At 49.2% G+C, this 21,987-nt stretch overlaps 1 protein-coding gene and 1 long non-coding RNA gene across 2 annotated transcripts in view; both read right to left on the bottom strand.

Moving 5' to 3' along the window:
* The window catches only part of LOC142823382 (maestro heat-like repeat-containing protein family member 7), a 1,101,711-nt gene that overhangs the window by 649,815 nt on the left and 429,909 nt on the right, over nt 1–21,987 (bottom strand). The window lies entirely within an intron of this gene.
* Nucleotides 15,229–18,814, bottom strand: LOC142823422 (uncharacterized). Its single transcript, XR_012898634.1, has 3 exons — nt 18,715–18,814; nt 17,548–17,682; nt 15,229–15,329 (listed from the first exon to the last, which is right to left on the bottom strand). It is a non-coding gene; the product is annotated as an uncharacterized LOC142823422 (long non-coding RNA).

The following is a 21,987-nucleotide window of genomic DNA, read 5'->3' as shown; positions in this document are numbered from 1 at the left end:
GCTACAAGGCCACCCTGTTGACTCATCTCCGGCTTCTCATCCACTGGAATCCCCAGGTCCTTTTCTGCTGAACTGCTGCTTAGCCAGTCGGTCCCCAGCCTGTAACAATGCTTGAAGCAATCAGATGACAAGAGAAGAATTAAGGATCCGGGGGGAGAAGGAGGGGGGGACTGTACTGGGTCTGAGGGATTTGGGGCACATCATGTCAACGGGGCTGGTGACAGACGTTGTCGGGCCCTGGGTAATGTATGGGAGGGGGTCGGCTCAAGACCCCCTCAAAGGGGCAAGGCTCTAGACCCCCTCAAAGGGGCAAAGCTAAAGGTAGGAGAGGCAAGGCGAGGGCCAATCAGGCCTTAGCGCCACCCACCTTGCACCAGACAGAGCTCTAGGACTGATTTCATTTGCCCGGGTCTCTGGCAGTGGCGGCTGCCATAATAGTCGATACAGTGACCCAGAGGCCTGGACCCTTTTAAATCATCAGCTCCCGAGACAACTGCCCCCTTTGCCTCTCCCCCTCCCCATCCGTGGCCCCTGTCTGTGGGGCTTCAGACCCTGGTGGTCAAAGTTGTGAAAGTAGAAAGAATTATACTGTAAGAAAAAGATGAATTGTGCTGTAATAACTGAATAAGTTGAAGGAATTCTGTTTGTCTTTTTAAGAGAAAGAAGAAAAGTATGTTAATGTTGATTGTAGGTATGCAGATCAAGGTGCTAGCCAATTTGGGCCTGAGTTTAACAGGAAAAGGAACATTAAGTGTTAGACAGGAAACAATTCCAGATAATCAGGGAGATATAGCCAGGAGATTGCTGTGTGCTTAATATTGAAATGAAGATACTTAACCACACTAATAATGTGAAGTTTTGCCACATCCTTTGATCTTGTTAACTTGGCCTTTTGACTGTATAAAATCAAGGGGTTTGAACCTTGTATGGCACTCACATTTTCTGAATGCATTTTAGCAAAGCTTTGCTGAAATAAACAGAGCAGTCTGCCAAATCTGTGAGTCCTGTCTGACTTTGACAATTTGGAGGTCCCACTGAGATGGCAACCGTCTTCGCTGAGGCTGTGTGATCCCTGACTGTTTTGCAGGATGACCGTGGTAGCCGGCACCTGGGCATTTGGCCCGAGCGGTCCTCCACCAGAACGGAAAGGTGCACAACCACAGCGAAGTCTATGCCATCGAACCTGTTGGTTCCTGCTCTGTTCTGGTAGGGATCCCGGGATCTAACATCAGGACTCTGGTCAGGTAATTATTTTGTCCGGACTGAGGACTGTCTTGTCTCTGTGTCTATCCGTCTTCCCTGTGGTGTGAGTGAGTCTGGGAGCCATCCCTGTCCAGGGACTGGCCGACCAAGGGGCTCCTGTCCCCACGGTCTGTGTGACTGGAATCTGCACAATCGCAGCCGCACCGCACCTTGGATAAAATCCTTGGAGTGAACGCAAGGGCGATTGAGGCAGTAGCCTGTGGGCTTCTTTTGTGTGTTGCACTGGGCACCGCTCTGACGAACCCGAATTTCCTCCTTGTGTGATTGGTGTATGAAGTCCTCCTGTATGGGTAACTAGACGTCTAAGCAGGGATAGTTCCCTAAAGGGACCCTGGCTCAGTTTATATATTTTAGAAAGGGTCCGGACTCCTGTAAATTTCTGGAAAAATGATCTAGATTGACTCTGGGGGGATCCCAAAACTCAGTGGCCACTGTTAGGATCTTGGAACAAAGACCAAGTGGACGTCTTAAAAGACAAACTTGGCCTTCCCAAAAACTAAATTGGCTAGAGGAGAGGTAGATTGCTTCATGCAGTGGTGGGACGAGGCAAATGTTAAATGAACTGAATCGAAGCTCGCCTCCCTTAAAAATTCTAATTATAAGAAAAAGCTTTATTGGAAACCTCCTCTCCCACCACCAGACCGAGCGCTTCCCTTTACCCCGTCCTCCAAGAAGACTCAGACCGGTCCTACTTGAAGCTATAAACCCTTGGCCCACACGGAGCTCCACTCGATTTTAAAAGGTTTTCCAAAGCCCCAGGAAAACCCTACCAAATTTGCAGAGAAATTTTGCTAGTGTGCAATGCCTATGAACCCTGTGAAGCAGACCTCCTGCAACTGTGTAAGCTACTTATAACCCCGTAAACAGCAACAAAGAAAAAAAAAAAACCCGGGCAACTATCACACAGACTGACTGATGGTTTTTTTTGTTTGTTTGGTTTTTTTGGGGGGGTTTTTGGGGTACAGCAACCAGGTAAAAATGGACAGGGCGCCCTGGCGCATGCGTTTGTTAATAGCCTCTTATCTGCTATTAGCAGTATGTTAAAGCAAATAAGTGTTGGATGGGAGGCCAAGACCATGGACAAATTGCAAGCAGTGGCAGAGCATTGCCACTGCACTCTAAAAGGAAAGAGAAGCAGTCCTCACAAAAGTTGATAGCTCTGCAAATACAGCATTATTCAGGGCAGGGCAGACAGTACTGGGAACGGGGAGGGTACCAAGAATGGGGATAAGGTCGGAGAAGGGGTTGTGGCACCGGGTTTTTGGGATTTAGAGGTTTCAGCTCCGGTCATATCCACCCTGTGGGAACAAGGCATTATTGTCCCCTATTCCAGCCCCTGTAACACTCCTATCCTCCCAGTTCGAAAAGCTGATGGTAAATCATGGCGGTTTGTTCAGGATCTTCAAGCTATTAACTGCATTGTTGTACCCACCTTTCCTGTAATCCCTAACCCAGCAACCAATCTGGCTTCTATCCTGCCAGGTGCAACTCATTTTACTGTTGTTGATTTGTGTTCTGCTTTCTTTTCTGTCCCGGTTCACCCTAAGTTCCAGTATCTTTTTGCCTTTTCTTACAAGGAGCAGCAGTATGCTTCCCAAGGGGTACACAGAAAGCCCGTCTTACTTTTCCCAAGCATTAGCCAAAGACCTTGTTGACCTGGTCTTCCCCTCTGGGTCCACATTGGTCCAATGTGTAAATGATCTACTCCTCTGTTCCCCTTCATTATCTGCCTCAGAAACTGACTCTTTAGTGCTTCTCACTGCCCCCCCCCCCACCTTAGGGTTACCTGACTACTGTAAGCCTTTACCCTTTTCTGCCACGAGCAATCTGGTTGTGCACTTGGGGTTCTTACTCAGGAGCATGGTGGCAAAAATCGTCCAGTAGCTTATTTCTCTGCCACCTTGGATCCTGTTGCCCAAGGTCTACCCCCCTGTCTGCGTGCTGTGGCTGCCGCGGCACGCCTAATTGAAATGTCTGAGTCCCTTGTCCTCCGCTCTCCTGTTTCTCTCATGGTCCCTCACTCTATAGATACTCTCCTGCTACAATGTAATACAGCTCACCTTTCCTCCGCCCGCCTCACTTTTACTGCTTTCGGCTTCGCATATCACCATAAAGTGCTGTTCTCAGTTGAACCCTGCCACTCTCCTTCCTCTGGCTAATGACGGTGAACCCCACGACTGCCTTGCAAGTGTCTCTGCTGTCACCGTCTCATGCCCCGACCTTTCTGATGTCCCTCTCTCTAACTCCGACCTTGTGTTATTCACTGATGGTTCCTGCTTTAGAGATAGCCAAGGTCGTCTCCTCGCAGGATACGCTGTGGTATCACTCTCTGAAACCCTAGAAGCTGCGCCTTTACCTTCTGTGACCTCAGCACAAGTCGCTGAACTAGTTGCCCTAACCCGCGCTTGCTTTCTGACTGAGGGACGCTCCGCCAGCATTTATACTGATTCTCGATATGCTTTTGGGGTTGTACATGACTTTGGCACCCTCTGGCAAGCTCGGGGTTTCCTTACCTCTGCTGGTACCCCTATCAAGAATGGCCCCTACATTGCTGCTCTCCTGTATGCACTCCCATCTGCATTAGCTATTGTTAAGTGCCCTGGTCACTCCACAGCAGATACTGATGTTGCTAAGGGTAATGCTGCCATAGAACCTTCCCCAGGTGCGTTTCTCGGTTCCCTTTCTGTTTCTGTACCACCGCAGTCCCTTTCTAAAGTCACCCTGCTCCAAGACTCTGCCTCAGAAACAGAAAAAGACTCCTGGGTCGCCCGGGGTTGCTCTCTACACCCTGATTCCCTTTGGCGCCCCCTTATTGGTGCCTTTGTGGCCCCCTTTTCGCTCTACCCAGCTCTGGCCGCCCTGCTACACGGCATTTCGCATGTCGGAAAGGAGGGTATGATCTCTGCTGTAAGTAAGGCAGAATGGTGGGCCCCCCATTTCAGCTCTTTTGCAGCTCACCACTGTGCCGCCTGTACCACTTGCCAAAGCTACAATGTTGGCAAACCTGTAAAGGTAGCTCAAGGGTTCTGGGGCCTGCCCCAAGCACTGTTCTTGCATTGGCAGCTTGATTTTGTACAAATGCCTGTGTGTCAACTATATGAATTTATTTGGGTTATGGTATGCTTATTTTCGGGTTGGATTGAAGTCTTTCCTTGTCGCAAAGCTGATTTGCTGTCTGTTGCCAAATGTTTGTTAAATCATATTATGCCTGCCAAAGAAACTCCTGCCACTCTGTCCAGTGACCGGGGTACACGTTTTACTGAACAACTTGTTCAGCACCTGGATCGTGTGTTACATGTCACACACCTGCTGCACTGTCCCTACCATCCCAAAAACATAAATTAAGTCCTTTTGAAAATGTTTATGTGAACAATGGCTACCATTACTCCAGTCTCAGACTTGAACTTGACTCACAGTACACTCCTTCAGTACTGCAAGGGACTAATGCAAGCTGTAAGTCACTTCCATTCACAGGTTCGAGCCGCCTGGCCGACGGAACCCACCTCGGATGCCTGCCACACTCTCGAGACAGGTGATTGGGTCTACGTACGACACCACCAACCAAAACACGCCATGGAACCCCGGTGGAAGGGCCTGCATCAGGTGCTGCTCACTGCCCAGACGGCTGTTAAGTTATCCGGCATCGCAGCATGGATACAGGCTTCGCAGTGTAAGAAGGCACCATCCCCAGCGGACCAATCATCACCTCAGGACCATGCAGAGTCAATTTTGACTCCAGAAGAAGACGTAGAGGAACAGCCTGCAATACCTTACAACCTACGTTCGCGTAAGGATTGCCTGAAGCAGATGAGGACCAAAAGCAAGGCCCAAGAAGAAGCAGTAGTGAGCCTAGCGCCTGCTGCCTGGTGGACATAAAACCGTAACTGCGGGTCCCTCAGTGGAGGTTGTCAGAACCAAAAGGGTCTTGCCTCCAACATGTGCCACTGGTGGGGCCTGTTCCTCGGCCACTGGTGTCTTAAGATCTGGGGAATCCACAATGACAATGACAATTCTTTTATCCACCAGCAAGTATGGATCGCTCAGACCCTTAATATCTCTAATTGCTGGGTCTGCAGCCACATTCCATCCCACTCACAAGCTGGTTCCTGTCTTGGCAATCCCACTTAATTCCCCAGGCCTCACCCGTTTAACAAGACATGGAACAGTAATGACACTTGGGAAGCAGTGGGAATAATTGTGGGAATAAATGTATCTAAACGGATAAGTGTGGAGGAGAAAAAAGGTCACTGGTGTTTGGTGTGTAATGGGACGGGGCTGAATCTGGGGAGGAGCAGTTGTCTCCAGCATATTGTAACATCAGTACAATCTTTAATGCCATGCAAATAACACCACTCCCCGTAAGGAGAATCACCGTGTGCCCTTCGGGGGATATTACTCCTCCTTTGTAGACACCTATATGGCAAAGGGGTGCAACCGACCCTTCCCGGCTTTGATAGGGCATCATTGGGTCTGTGGAACAAAGGCCTATACCACATTACCAGTTAACTGGTCAGGTATCTGTTATCCCGCCCAACTCTTCCCACAATTCCGAGTGTTAGAGTCCTTCCCATGAGAACGCCTCCGTAATTTTAGGCGAAAAAGAAGGGACTTGTCGGATGCCCAATGGTATGTGAATCACATAAGCCCTTTAACTTGGGAAGAGGCTATTGGTGGTTCCTTTGACCCACTTGGGGGAGTAATACATCATGCAAAAAGGCTTCTGAGGTTACAAACAGTAGTTAAAATCATGGAAAATGAAACTGGAAAAAGTTTAAGGGCCCTGGCCAAAGAAACAGGAGCGATCAGACAAGTGGTCCTCCAAAACCGTCAGGCATTGGATATAGTGCTGGCAGCAAAAGGAGGGACCTGTGCTCTCATTGGCAAAGAATGTTGTGTATATATACCAGACAACACCAATGATAGAATAGATCGCGCTAGCTACTTAAAAAAGATTGCATACCTTTCCAACGAAGAGCCAAGTTCCCTGTGAAAATGGCTAAGTAACTTGTCCAATTTCTCTGGCATAGGAAACTGGTTGTTTCAGGAAGCCCTGACTATCCTATTTGGAATCTTAATAATTTTTGTATGTTTTCAGTTAATCTCCTGTTGTATCCAAAACTGTGCAAGACATGTCACAGACATGTCCCCTCACCAGAGTGCTAATCTGATGCTTTTAAATATCACTAATGAACAAAAAGACAAAGAACGGTTAATGCAAGGAACCCAGTAATTGTTGGTCATAGGCGAGGCTTGACCAAAAGGAGGGATTGTGAAAATAGAAAGAATTATACTGTAGGAGAAAGATGAATTGTACTGTAATAATTGAATAAGTTGAAGGAATTCTGTTTGTCTTTTAAGAGGAAGAAGAAAAGTATGTTAATGTTGATTGTAGGTATGCAGATCAAGGTGCTAGCCAATTTGGGCCTGAGTTTAACAGGAAGAGAAACATTAGGTGTTAGACAGAAAGCAATTCTAGATAATCAGGGAGATATAGCCAGGAGATTGCTGTGTGCTTGATATTGAAATGAAGATACTTAACCACACTAATAATGTGAAGTTTTGCCACACCCTTTGATCTTGTTAACTTGGCCTTTTGACTGTATAAAATCAAGGGGTTTGAACCTTGTATGGTACTCACATTTTCTGAATGCATTTTAGCAAAGCTTTGCTGAAATAAACAGAGCAGTCTGCCAAATCTGTGAGTCCTGTCTGACTTTGACACTTCCCAGGGTGCCCTGGTGGCCACTCCAGCCTCAACCAAGATCACTCCTCTCCTTCCTCCCTCCCCGGAGCCTTTAGGGGTTGACTCTGGCCACAGTGTCTGCGCCAGTTCCAAGCCTGCCAGGCCAGAGCCAGCAGTTACTACCCCTGACCCAGTGGCCCCCAAACATGAGCCAGCAAAGACTGGCAGCCAGCCCTCCACCACTCGCCAGGAGCAGTCTGCCAGCTCCCAGGAGCCTGACAGGGGCTGGAGAAGGCGGGCGCCTTCCTGGTCCAGGGTGGAGATCATGGACCTTATTCAGGTTTGGGGGGATTGCCCCCAATGTCCATGATCTCTGCACTAGAGAGAGGAATGCGGCCATCAATGGCAGGATAGCTGCCAGCCTGGCACTAAAGGCCACATGTGAACCCAGGAGCAAGTTTGCATGAAAATCAAGTTGGTCTGGAGAGCCCCCCAACCCTGAGCCTTGACCTTCCCCTCCCCCTTCTTCCCCTTGCTTCCTCCCCCCAAGTTTTCCCCCTCTCCTCTCCCCGCCTCTCTTCTCCTCTCTCCCGCCTCCTTTCCCCAGTCTCACCAGAGTTTCATTCTCCCCCCTCTTCCCCGGGGTTTTGTTAAATAAAGATAGTTTGTGTTCATGAAAATACGTGTATTTTATTTGACATCAGGAAGGGGGCTTAGGGAGAGGTAAGTGGAAGGACGTGAGGGAGGAATGAGGCACAAGCCCCCAGTGGGGCAGACCAGAGAGGCTCTGAGGGCTCCTCAGGATGGAAGCTCTCCCGCAGAGCCTCCTGGATACTGACAGCCCCCTGATGGACCTCTCAGATGGCAGCCTGCAGAAAGTTCAGACAGGTCCGCAGCAACGCGTCCACGAAAAGCACCAGAGTGCCCAGGGGCAGCTCTGGCTTCACGTTGCAGAGTGCTGTGATGTCCCGAGTGAAGGCAACCAGAGCACACAGAGACAAAATGGTTTCCTGTCCCTCATGGAGGTAGGCAAGCAAGCAGGGAAACCTGAGAACTGGCTGTCCAGGGGGGTGCCTTTAAGCACAGGCCTCAGACAGCCTCAGGCAGCAGCCACACAAAGTAACTCCTGACCTGATGCCCTGCCGGACCTGGTTATGTCCGGCCTTAAATGCGATTCACCGTCCACTCAGTGTGGACGCGCTATTTCGAAATAGCAAAACGCTATTTCAAAATGCATTTTGTGTGTAGACGCGCTATTTCGAAATAAGATATTTTGAAATAATGCTGTAGTGTAGACATACTCTGAAAGAAGAAATCAGGCCCCTGAGTAATTGAAACAGATACTTCAAAGAGTTTAATTGGAAACATGTGCACAGTAAATACAAACACGATATTATTTACAGGGGAGGGTTATTTACAGGTGACTGTTTGTGAGGCACAGCATGGCCAGCACCTGAGAAATAAACTTAAAGAGTCATCAGCATTTGTACAATGCCCCTTAATAAATATAATAATATGGGTTGGGATTAAGCTGCTGGATATGGAATGGAAAACAATCTCCAAAACAGGAAACACCACAAGATTAGGGGAACTCCTATTACCTAATATAGTGAATGATCAGAAAGTGTCAATTCAACAGGGGAAAACACTGATCCCCTTCCCATATTCAGCCATCACAGGAAGATTCTCTCCCCATTGAGAACCACAGACAATGATATCCCAGACCCCCTCAGCCTTTTACCCTCCTTTGCTAACTGTTGTCTGGTGACTCCTCATAGGCCCAGAACCCAGGAGGGCAAGAGTAAAGTGCTGAGAGAGACTAGAAACCTAACTATTCAGGAAACTTTTTCTATGAGGTGGAGGATCATAGCCTCTAAATTTGGAGGACGAATGATATCTGCTGAGTACCTTCTTTGAAGGGCAGAGTGTTCTGAACTCCCAATATCATCAGAGGGAGTTTGAGGACACTCAGCAACTTATGAGACTGGACAATACAAGCACAGTTAAAGGCCCTGGATATCTAAAGGAAATCACCAAAATCCACAGTTAGATGCTTAAATGCCAATTAAAGCCACCCTTAGTGAATTCCCCCGGCATGTGTAATCCCCTAAGTAGTATAAGGGCCCTACCATCAATCAAACGTTAGCCCTGCCCCCTGATCCCGGAAGTCCCGCCCCCTGACCGCCAGAATTCCCTTCTCCCCTGTCACCAGAAGTCCGGCCACTGGATGGTAGTACATCCGGGTCAAGAGGGACAGCTGACCGGGTGTCATGTGACCCCCGTTAGGCCCGTCCCCTGTCACCGGAAGTCCTGCCTTTGGGGGTAATACATCCGGGGTCAAGAGGGGCAGGTGACCGGAAGTAAGGAGTGTCATGTGACCCCTCTAAGGACTCGCCCCGCCTCCCTCAACCAATCAGGAAGGGTTTTTCCCCTGTAGGACCGCCCCGCGAACCGCTTTAACCAAGCGGGGGGGCAGTTCTGGGACCGGATGACCCGCCCCGCAGTGGGTTGTGTGACCCCTCTAAGAACTTGCCCCGCCTCCCTCCACCAATCAGGAGGGGGTTTTTCCCTGTAGGACCGCCCCGCGAACCCCTTTGACCAATCGGGGGGTAGTTTTGGGACCGGATGACCCACCCAGCAGTGGGTTGTGTGACCCCTCTAAGAACTCGCCCTGCCTCCCTCTACCAATCAGGAGGGGTTTTTTCCCTGTAGGACCGCCCCACAAATCGCTTTGACCAATCCGGGGAGTGCAGTTCCGGGACCCGTTGACCAGACCGGAGACGGGTCGTGTGACCCCTCTAAGAGCTTCCCGTGACACCCTTTGCCAATCAGAGCATAGCACTTCCCCGTAAGTTCTAGCGCCACACAAAAGAGGCCATCTTGTTCCAAGAGCGCGTGTTTCAGAGAGCGTGCAAACGCTGAGCGGAAACATGGCTTCTTTCACCAACTTTGTTTTGGTGCCGAGAAGAAAGCGCTACATCAGCGACAGTTCCGAGGAGGAAGGAGAAGTTGAAGGGAGCCCTTTGACCCACCCGCTGATGGATACACCAATATCTGACACCGAAACCCAACCGCTCACGATGCAGCCAGACAAGCTAGATAGCCTGGAGGAAGAAGGTGCCCATGGCTCCCAGGAGTCGGACAAGACGCATGGAAAAGAAGCCAAATAGGTAAATGAAAGATCGAAGTTGGGGCATCATGGGGTTAGGAATCCGGGATTTTGTAAACTTTAAAAAAAAAATGACCAGAGCGTCTTACATTATTTCTTTCTGGCAATCTTTTGACAGCTTGACGATGCCTTTCTAGCTGACCGTCAGACCCAGGACAGCATTGCATCGGACGAGGAAGACGAACCGGGCCCACCTTGTTTTTGCTCAACACCGATACGAAGCATTGAAGAGAACGCCTAGGATGACGGCCATGAAGAATTCAGGAGGTGGCTGTGCATTGACCTAGTTGAGCCAGTGCCACATCATAAGCGTAAAAAAGTTATGCGCTCTATTGTACGCATTAGTGTTTATACCGTCCTTAGTCACTGTCTTAGGGAAAAGCTTTTTGAGGACTGTGAGGGTTGTGTCATAAATGCGCCAGCCCAGCGGTACCATGACTGTTTGACTTGGACTCCAGAGGGTATAAACTGCAAGCTCCAGGGCCTATGTGCTGAACTGTGTTTGGAAATCTTATTAAATACTGTTATTGCCGTAGGTCCGTGGTCCCCAACACGGTGCCCACGGGCGCTATGGTGCCCGCAGGGGCATTTGCATGCACCCGCCAGGTGCTCGGGGCTGACCTGGCCCTGGGCACATAGCGCGTGGCGCTTGCACGGGGGGGCGCGCCGGCCCCGGGCGCGCGGCGCTTGGCAGGGGGAGTGCCGGCCTCGGGCGCGCGGCGCTTGGCGGGGGGAGCGCCGGCCCCGGCCCCGGGTGCGTGGCGCTTGCGGGGGGAGCGCCGGCCCCGGGCGTGCGGCGCTTGGCGGAGATGAGCATTACTATGGGGTTCTGGATGTGAAAAAGTTGTTCGGAGCGAAAAATTATTGTGAGTTTTGCCACACAGTATACAGTCATGACCACTCTTGCAGGTATTGTTGCCGCCTCTGCTTGAGCGGAACGTGCTCAGACAGCGTGGGCGTGCCGCTGCGGTGTCCTAGCTGTATCTTGGAACAAGATGGCCTCTTTTGTGTGGCGCTAGAACTTATGGGGAAGTGCTATGCTCTGATTGACAGAGGGTGTCACGGGAAGCTCTTAGAGGGGTCACACGACCAGCTTCCGGTCTGGTCAACGGGTCCCAGAACTGCACCCCCCGAATGGTCAAAGCAATTTGTGGGGCGGTCCTACAGGGAAAAAAACCCTCCTGATTGGTAGAGGGAGGCAGGGTGAGTTCTTAGAGGGGTCACACGACCCACTTCTGGGCGGGTCATCCGTTCCCGGAACTGCCCCCCGATTGGTCAAAGCAGTTCACGAGGCGGTCCTACAGGGAAAAAACTCCTCCTGATTGGTGGAGGGAGGCGGGTTGAGTTCTTAGAGGGGTCACACGACCCACTTCTGGGCGGGTCATCCGTTCCCGGAACTGCCCCCCGATTGGTCAAAGCGGTTCGCGGGGCGTTCCTACGGGGAAAGCCCTTCCTGATTGGTAGAGGGAGGAGGGGCAAGTCCTTAGAGGGGTCACATGACACCCCTTACTTCCGGTCACCTGCCCCTCTTGACCCCGGATGTATTACCCCCAAGGGCGGGACTTCCGGTGACAGGGGACGGGCCTAACCGGGGTCACATGACATCCTTTTTTACTTCCGGTCACCTGTCCCTCTCGACCCGGATGTACTACCCTCCAGGGGCGGGACTGCCAGTGACAAGGGAGAAGGGACTTCCGGGGAGTCGGGGGGGGGGGACTTCCAGGGTCAGGGGGCGGGGCTAATGTTTGATTGATGGTAGGGCCCTTATACTACTCCCCTACCCCATAGACAGCTAGCAGATATAGCGTTCAGTCTAGCTTCCCACCCAAGTATATGATGTGCAAGCTGGAAACAGAAGCAGGAGCTCTTTCTTCTATTTGTCTGTGCTTCATTCCCCGAGCTCTCATCCAGGTCAGATGTCTCTTAGGACCTGAGTTGCCACCAGCTGGACAATGGGACTTGGGTCATTCTGTAGGACCTGGAGAGCTGAAATTACAGAGAATATGACTCACTTTTCATATAGTCACCTATGCCTGCAGTAGCTGGATATTTAGTACCAGTGAGTACCAAGCTCCAGAAGCTCTCTGTACAAACAAAGCTTTAGGTTCCTCCATTGGGATCCTTCCAAGCTCCAAACTGAGATGGAGGAGGGGGGAGAGGGGAGACCCTGACCCTACCAGAAACTCATCCAATTGGAAGGTGCTCCATTGACTCAATAGCTTCTGCTTTTAAGTTATTTTACATCTCCTGACAGAAATAAATCTGATGGTGTGGAGTTTGGGGTAGCAAAAAGTGGCTCCCAGGGAGCCGATGGAGCCCAAAGAGTGGATCACACAGGTTGGGAAGAGGCATTGCCAGGGTAGCCAGGAGATGCACTGACTTATATCACACTGGCTGCAGTTTCCTCCAGGTACGTCTACACCGCAAAGTTAATTCAAAATAACAGCTGTTCTTTTGAATTAACTTTAATAGCATCTATACATGCAAACCGCTATTTCGAAATTAATTCGAAATAGCAGAGCGCTTAATTCAAATTTGGTAAACCTCATTCTACGAGGAGTAACACCAAATTTGAAATAGCTATTTCAAATTAAGTGCTGTGTAGACAATTAATTCAAAATAGGGGGCCTCCAGCCCTTCCCAGGGAGCCCTGGTGGCCACTCTGGGCACAACCAGGAAAACTTCCTCTCCTCTCCCCCTGGCCCCAGAGCCATTAAAGGGATAGACCCTGGCCCGTGCCAGATCCAAGCCTACCAGCCAAGAGCCAGCAGTGGCCACCGGGGCCCCTGAGCCAGTAGCCACAAAACGTGAGCCAGCAAGGCACTGGCAGCCAACCCTCCACTGCTCCTCAGGAGCAGTCTGCCAGCACCCAGGAGCCTGACAGGGGCTGGAGAAGGCGGGTGCCTTCCTGGTCCAGGGTGGAGATCATGGACCTTATTCAGGTTTGGGAGGGATGCCCCAGCATCCATGATCTCCGCACTAGACAGAGGAACACGGCCGTCAATGGCAGGATAGCTGCCAGCCTGGCCACCAAAGGCCACATGCGAACCCAGGAGCAGGTTTGCATGACAATCAAGTTGGTGCGGTGAGACCCCCAACCTTGGGCCCTGATCTTCCCTTCCCCCTTCTTCCCTTTGCTTCTCCCTTCCAACTTCCTCCTCCCAGGTTTCACCCTCCCCTCTCCCACCCACTCTATTCCTCTCTCCCACCTCCTTTCCCCAGTCTCCCCAGAGGTTCACCCTGTTGTTCAATAAACCCAGTTTCTATTTTTGAACATACATGTCTTTTATTTGACATCAGGAAGGGAGGCTAGGGAGGAGTAAGTAGATGGGCGTGAGGGAGGAATGGGGCACGAGCCCCCGGTGGGGAGGACCGGGGTGGCTCTGAGGGCTCCTCGGGGTGGACACTCTCCTGCAGGGCCTCCTGGATCCTGACAGCCCCCCGATGGACTCCCCGGACGGTAGCCTGCAGCAAGTGCAGCTGGGCTGATGGCAACAACCCTACGAGACGCACCGGTGTGCCCAGGGGCAGCTCTGGCTCCATGTGGCCGAGTGCTGTGGTGTCCCGAGTGCAGGCACTCAGGGCACTCCAAGACAGGACTGCTTTGCTCTCCCTCATCGGGGTAGACAAGCGAGCGGGGAACCCTGAGAACTGTCTGTTCGGGGTGGGGGTAGGGTCCCGTGAAGCACGGAGCTCAGTTAGCCTGAGGCAGCAGCCCCACACACTATGTCCTAACCTGATGCCCTGCCAGCACTGGTTCCGGCCAGCCTGAACTTCGGTTCAGGGTCCACTCAGTGTGGACGCGCTATTTCAAAATAACAAAATGCTATTTTGAAATAGGTTTTGTGTATAGATGCATAATTCGAATTAGCTTAATTCAAATTAACTATTTTGAATTAAGTTAACTTGAATTAATGCTGTAGTGTAGACGTACCTCTTTCAGAGCAGACTAAAGCTGAATCTGTCCTTTGATGTGTGGCTGATGCACTTCACACCTGTGGTATCAGTTACTGCTTGCTTGTCAGCTAAATTTCTTTATAACTCACTAATGAATAGGATTTCACCTGTATTTGTTACTTACAGGTCAACAGATGTTCCATGTCCAGCCATTTCATATTCTTGGTGTCCGTATGTTCCAGGATGATGCCTAAATAAGCAGTGTAAAATAAACATCAATAAAAAACCTTCTCTTGTTAAGTGCAAGGTGATAACATTGGCCCTTTGGCTTCTATTGTGGGTCTAAGGTGAGCTGTAGGCAAGAAAATACTAGAAAAGTTTAGCGTCCACACTGAAGAGAAAAAAATTAAGAATGTTTACATAAAACCTCATTTGCTTTAAACAATCTATGTTCCTCTTGCCACTGCTGTCAGTTAGTGGAGATATACTAGGATAGTGTATTAATCTAGTGGTGTGAACAAAGGGCTGGGGCCAGGAATAAGTGCGTACTAAGCAAGGATCTCACATGGATAAATTAATTAGGCCACAATGCTTGCCTGGCTTGCATGGGTGTGCTAAGGAAAGGATGGCACAGGGCCAAAGGGGAGGAATCTAGTGCTTCCTGGGCAAGGCAATCAGGAACCTGCAACAGCAGGCACTGTGTGGCGGTGGCCTGCCTACCTCCCAGTGATGAAGCACCAGTAAGGAACAGTGAACAACACTGAGCTTAGGTCTATAGTTTGAGTCCACACTAACTCTGACTACTAAAAATAGAGTGCAGGTCAGATGACAGAAGCAGTCGGAGGAGCTAGCCACCTTGAGAACAGACTTTTGGGTTTGGATGGGATCATCCTTGGAATAGTTAACCCCTCCTGCTACTCCTGCCACAGCTACTCTATTTTTAGCACACTAGTTTGATCGGAGAATAAACATACCCTACGTGACAGTGTGCCAGCCTCTGCTACTAAATGACTGCGCCATCTCAAAGCATTCTATTGCAAATTACAAATTCCTCCTAACACCACACTGGAGAAGTAGGAGAACATTAACATCTCCATTTATGCATGAGAAGTCACAGCACGGAGAGATTAATAGTAGCTCAGTGCTGCACACAGGGACTTTTTCTGTCTACCTCAAAGGGAATACCAAAAGGGACACGGCACACTTTCTCTCACCAGCTAACTTGGCTGCATCTGCCCGGATCTCTTCCCAGCTGCTGCAGAAGTATGTGATGGTGCTTTTGTAAAAGTTCTCCAGTAGCTCAGCCTTCTCTTTGGCCTAGAGAAAATCAGGGACACATGAGCTCTCTCTGGCTAGAAATGCCCTTTGACTGCCAACACATGCCTTTACAAACCACAAGTAAACAGTCTGTGTTCCTCTTGCCACTGCTGTCAGTTATTGGACTCACTCAGACTTTTTTTTTAATTTAAACAAGTAAATAAAAGAAAGGACAGGAGGCTGTGTAGAAGTGGGGAAAGTGGGAATCTATGGCAGATTTACATTCCTCTCACCCTCAGTCCTGTATCCCACTCTAATAGGGTACGTCTACACTACAACGTTAATTCGAACTAACTTAGTTCGAATTACTTAATTCGAACTAAGCTAATTAAAACTAACGCGTCTAGAACTAAAAACTAGTTCGAATTAGCGTTTTACTAATTCGAACTAGCATGTCCACATTAAGTGGACCCTGAACCGGGCTTAAGGATGGCCGGAAGCAGTGCCGGCAGGACATCAGAGGAGGACTAAGAGCGTGGAGATGCTGTCTCAGGCTAGCCGAGGGCTGTGCTTAAAGGGTCCCAACCCCCACGCCGGACAGACAGTTCTCAGGGGTGCCCCGCTTGCAAAGCAGTCTTGGCTTGGAGTGCCTGGAGTGCCCACACTGGGCACATCACAGCACTTGGCCATCAGACCGGCTGCACTTGCCGCAGCCTGCCATCTGGGGAGATGGGGCAATTGGGGGGCTGCAGGAGAGCTTCCACCACAAAAGCCCGCAGAGCCAGCCCAGTCCTCCCCATCGGGGGCGCGTACCCCATTCCGCCCTCAACTCCTTCCACTTACCCTTCCCTAGCCCCTCTTCTTGATGTACAAAATAAAGGACAATTGTGTTCAAAAATGGAATCTGTCTTTATTGAACAAAACTGGGGGAGACTGGGAAAAGGGGGTGGGAGAGGGGAAGAGAGAGGGTGGCAGAGGGGAGGGCAACTAAAATGATCAGGGGTTGGGAACAGGTCTCATATGAAGAGAGGCTAAAGAGACTGGGACTTTTCAGCTTAGAAAAGAGGAGACGGAGGGGGGACAGGATAGAGGTCTCTAAAACCAGGAGTTGGGTGGAGAGGGTGCATACAGAAAAGTTCTTCATTAGTTCCCATAAAGAAGGACTAGAGGACACCAAAGGAAAGGAATGGGTAACAGGCTTCAAACTAGTAACAGAAAGTTGTTCTTCACAAAGCACAGAGTCAACCTAGGGAACTCCTTGCTGCAGGAGGCTGTGAAGGCTACAACTAGAACAGAGTTTAAAGGGAAGTGAGATCAAGCCATGGAGGTTGGGTCCATGGAGTGGTATTAGCCAGGGGGTAGGAGTGGTGTCCCTGCCCAAAGTTTGTGGAAGGCTGGAGAGGGATGGCACGAGACAAATGGCTTGGTCACTGTCTTCGGTCCACCCCCTCCAGGGTCCCTAGGGTTGGCTGCTGTCGGCAGACAGGCTACTGGGATAGATGAACCTTTGTTCTGACCCAGGATGGCCATTGTAAGCTCAGGGCTCAGGGTCGGGGGTCTCAGTGGACCACCTTGATTTTCATGCACTCCTGCTCCTGGGTGGCCAGGCTGGCAGCTCTCCTGCCCTAGCCGGCCACCTTCCTGTGCCTAGTGCGGAGATTGTGGACGAGGTCCACGATGTCCGCACTAGCCCAGGAGGGAGCCCGCCTTTTGCGGTCCCGGGCAAGCTCCCAGGACCCGCCAGCCTGGTCCCGGGAAGAGGGGGAGGGCTGGGGGGCATCGGGTGGGTGGCTCGATCCGCACCAGGTGCAGGGTCTGCCTGCTGGGTGCTGGCAGGCTTGCACCTGGCATGGGCACCGTAGCCATCCCGTGCCCCTTTAAGGGGTCCGGGGCCGGGAGGGGGGCATACGAGTTTCCCTGGTGTTGGCCGGAGTGGCCACCAGGGAAACCTGGGGGGGGCTAGCCTCCCACTAGTTCGCATTAAGGGGCTACACAGCCCTTAATTCGAACTAGTAAGTTTGAACTAGGCTTAATCCTCGTGGAATGAGGATTACCTAGTTCGAACTAAGCGCTCCGTTAGTTCGAATTCAATTCAAACTAACGGAGCGCTAGTGTAGCGCCTATGAAAGTTAGTTCGAACTAACGTCCGTTAGTTCAAACTAACTTTGTAGCGTAGACATACCCATAGATACTTCCATTGCCCATCACACATTCCCCCTGCTTCTACACCACAAGCCTATGCTGTCAATAATCTCATATAATTCTATAGGTCACTCACAAGGTGTCTGCAGATATCCATCTGGAGCTCCTCAGGGTTCAGCTCGGTTCTCCAACTAAGATGCTCATTAAGTATAGTTTGGAGCCTCTTCAGTCCCAAAAATGGGGCACAGAGATGAAATGTAGCTCTGCACTCCTGAAAAAGAGGGTTGCACCATTGAATTGTTCCATAACACGTATTGTGCTCATTCAAATGGAACTCATGTCCTTGACTGCTCATCTACCCGAAGAATAAAAGGGATTCCCCTGAAGTAATAGACAGAAAATATGCCAGCATGACTTTAATAGGGGGAAAGGGATTCTACTTCTGGAGTATTGCATCCAATTCTGGGCACCCCATTACTTAAAAAATGTTGATACATTGGAGAAAGTCCAACGGAGGGCAACAAAAATGATTAGGAGGCTGGAACACATGATTTACAAGGAGAGGCTGAGGGATTTGGGATTATTTAGTCTTCAGAAGAGAAGAGTGAGGGGAGCTTTGATAGAAGGCTTTAACTACCTGAAGGGGGATTTCAAAGAGGATGGAGAGAGGCTGTTCTCAGTGGTACTAGATGACTGAATGAGGAGCAATGGTCTCAAGTTACAGTGGGGGAGGTCTAGGTTGGATAGTCGGAAAAACTATTTTACTAGGAAGGTGGTGAAGCACTGGAATGGGTTACCTAGGGAGGCAACGGAACCTCTAAATCTAGAGTTTTCAAGTCCTAGCTTGACAAAGCCCTGGCTGGGATTGTTTAGTTGAGGCTGGTCCTGTTTTGGGCAGGAGGTTGGACTCAGTGACCTCCTGAGGTCTCCTCCAAACCTATGGTTCTATGATTTTATAATACTGAAAACTGGAGATAGCAGCAATGTTTTTTCAGAACAGATGTAGCTATGAAAGCTGCTTCACTAGGCATAGCTGTGGTCTTTCCTCTGTTGTGGGGAGGCAGGAACGTGGGGTGCAGAGATAGGCAGGAATGAACTCTTGGGATCAGACCCATGACCTATCCTGAACTCCAGTGAGACAACCCTGGCTGCTAAGGACCAGCCTGTCTGGGATTGACTCAAAAGGAGGGCAATGAACTGAGGGAAGAATTTAGGTCTCCACTGCGGGAAGGAATAGCAGAGCTCCCCTGGCATCAGGAGGAAGATTCTTTTTGCTTAGTAATTAAGTCACTGTCATTCTTACCATTGAAACCTCAGGGCTTGGATCTTGCAGGTGCAGCAGAAGCGTGACCCAGCTCTGTCTAACCTGCTTGGCAAAATAGTCCTTCCATTTTCTCTTTGCAGAGCCGGCCAGGATACCAAACAGGACAAAGGCCAATGCACGAAGAGTGTTGTCCTCCTATAGCCAAGAAAGCCACACAGGTTGGTAACGAAGAAATAACCACATCATGTATCTAGCACAGCTGTCTCTTCTACATTAGGGTAGAGTGATTCCAACGACAGAAGTTTAAAAGAACTGGAATTAATCAAGTTTGGGCCAAATGTGTTGATTCATCAAAATACTTTGAAGACAGTTCAATTTTGACAAAATTCTTCCAGAAGCCAAGTAGGGGTACTTGGTCAGCTTCTTGGTGACCCATCTAGCAGGCTGACTGGGATCTTGGGCTTCCTGGCCCTCACCTTCAGAACAGCCTGTCTGGCAGGCTGACAAGGAGCCAGGAAATGTGCACCCTGGCACCTCTAATTCCCAGTGTTTCCAGGTTCCCTGTCTCCAGCATAGTCTGCCAGTAGACTGCCCTCAGGCAAGGCTCCCAGTAGAGCTGGGTTGAGAATAGTATTACTGTTTCACAAAGAGTTTTGAAATTTGGGCTGGGGGGTGTGTCCCCCAAATAGGAACAAAACCAAAATTTGAAATCTCAAACTTCTCTGCAAAATGGAATAATTTCAACCATCTGACATAAAAATCGTATGGAGCAGGCCCAAAACAGTCTATTACACCCTGTATGCCCATTTTCCTTGTTATGCAGCTACCTAATCTAGTATTCATACTTCCTTTGCCATTCTCATTGGAAATAAAGATGAACAGAAGGGTGAGACTGAAGGAGCAGGGATGGCATCCTCATTTTCTTAATTCTCTGCTCCTCCATAAAACACATCTCTTCCCTAAGGCCTAAAATCACTTCATTCTGACATGAACAATGCCCAGTGAGGACACATCATGCATTGTAAATGGAGCCTCATCAATGTCAGCTGAACTGGGGTTGAAGGCTTCTGTTCACGTACATTATCGAAGTACTTCCGGATCTGTGTGGTGAGGTCTCTGAAGGAAGAACCTATGTCCTTCCCTTTCAGCTCCTTAAGGACTTTGGCCAGTGCCTTCATGCTTTCGACGACTTCAGAACTGAAAGTGTCTTCTAAAGTCCTGATCAGTGCCTCCAGAAGAAACTTCTTGTACTTTTTCACCTGTTCAGACGTATGACATTAAAAAACACTTTCCACTAACCACATTTCTAATATGTTTTTTTTAGCAATTATGAAGCAGTGGGAATTTCATCTGCCCCCCTAGTGACCTATAGCTATATTTTACATCAGGTACTAGCTACAATAAGCCAAACTCTGTGCCATATTACGCCTATGTAATCCTATTAGATTTCTAATTACTTAGATTTGAAGGCCAAAAGGGACCATTGTGATCATTCAGTCTGACCTCCTTCACAACACAGAACCTCCCCAAAATAATGTCTGTTTGACTAGAGCACCTCTTTTAGAAAAACAGCCCATCTTGTTTTTAAAGTTGCTACTGATAGAGACCCCACCACAACCCTTGGTAAATGGTTCCAATGATTAAAATTACCATTAAAATGTATGCCTTACTAGCAGTCTGAATTAGTTTAGCTTCATTCCCCGCCCCCCCCCCCCCCCCCATTGAATCTAAAGGCACATTTTCTAGCCCTTTGAAAATTCTTGTGACTCTTCTCCAATTTATCAGCATCCTTCTTGAATTGCAGGCATGATCCTGACATAGTATTCTAGCAGTTCTCACACCAGTGCCATAAGCAGAGGTAAAATAACTTCTTTATTCTTATTCAGAATCCCTCTGTCTATGCCTCCGAGGATCACCTCAGCTCTTTTGGTCACAGCTTTGTACTGGGCGCTTACGTTCAGCTGATTATCTATCATGATTTGAGTTTTTTAGTGTCTCTGTTTCCTGGAATAGAATCTCTCATCTTGGAAATAAAGCCTACACTCTTCATTCCTGGGAGTATACATTTACATATGATCATATTAAGTCCATATTGTTTCCTTATGCCCAGCTTACCAAGGGAACAAACCTGCTGTGTATTGACTGCAAAGAGGTTACAGGGGTATGAGAGAGCAGAAGTTGGCCTAGTGCATTGTGCATGGCCTCTGTAAATCCTGAGCAATTGTTTCCTTTAGTTTCTCTAGTTATGCTGCATTGTATTCAGTATTCTATCTTACCTTCTCAGGTGCCCCATAGACTAAATTGCCTAGGCCTCTTACAGCCATTTGACGGACAATGCTGTTATTGTCCCGTGACCTTTCTTCTAATATATGTAAGGCAGACTTCAGGATCTTCTTCTCCCTGAGTATGGGATCAGTCATTAGCTGAAATAAAATCAACATGTCCATTAGCTCTAATCTGTTCATTAAGATAGCGAATATAATTTGAGGAGACACGTAATACACTGTAATTTATTATTCTATATGAATGAGTACTGTGTTAAAAACATGGATTTTTTCCTTTTAGGCACTATAATGGGGGATTGCTCATCCCTTGAAAGCCTCTCAGTGACTGCATTTGATACCACAGTCCTTTTCTCGCCCAGGTGCATCCTGCCAGTCGATCTTAGTGAGTCTTCCATGGCTCAGCCCTCTGGCCAAGTCCCAAAGTCCAAACAAATGCCTTTTAGGTCCTGTTGCCCTCACTAGGTCTTCAGCCCCAACTCTGGACCCTTTATATTCTGTTCTTTGTTCAACCTCTCCATAAGCCTTGTCCCCTTCATCGGGTTTATGCCACTGGGGAACCTGGGCCTGCCCACTACTCTTGGTTCCAACCTAGAAATAGCAGCGAGTCATTGCTTCCTTTCAGTTTATTGCTACTTTTTCCTTGGCTTCTTCCTATGGGGCCACTTTCAGTTTCTCCCTCGAATTATATGTTGAAGGCTCGTAAGGACTCTCTCTCTGCAAATTCAGCTTCAGAAAATGCTGCCTGAAATAAACCCCTGTGAATTGGTTTGGCCAGAGAATAGCATCCTTTCTTGGCCCTCCACTTCCTGAAAGGAACTGACCTAATAAAGCCCTGTAGCTCCATAGATCTGAGCCAGCTGGGCTCTGATTGGCAGCTTTCATGAGGCCTCTCTAGGCAGACCTTGAAAACCCACGTTTGTGACTCCTTTCCTAGGTGGGGTGTAGAAAGATTTGGGGGCACAAACAGATTCCTAGAACCACCAGATGAGCCTCTAAAATAGCGACTTAGCGTAAATGTGAAATATGA

The sequence above is a fragment of the Pelodiscus sinensis genome, chromosome 33 (assembly GCF_049634645.1).
Source record: "Pelodiscus sinensis isolate JC-2024 chromosome 33, ASM4963464v1, whole genome shotgun sequence".
Classification (NCBI taxonomy): Eukaryota; Metazoa; Chordata; order Testudines; family Trionychidae; genus Pelodiscus; species Pelodiscus sinensis.
The sequence above is the reverse complement of the archived record's forward strand: the minus strand, read 5'-3'. Positions and strand labels throughout refer to the sequence as shown.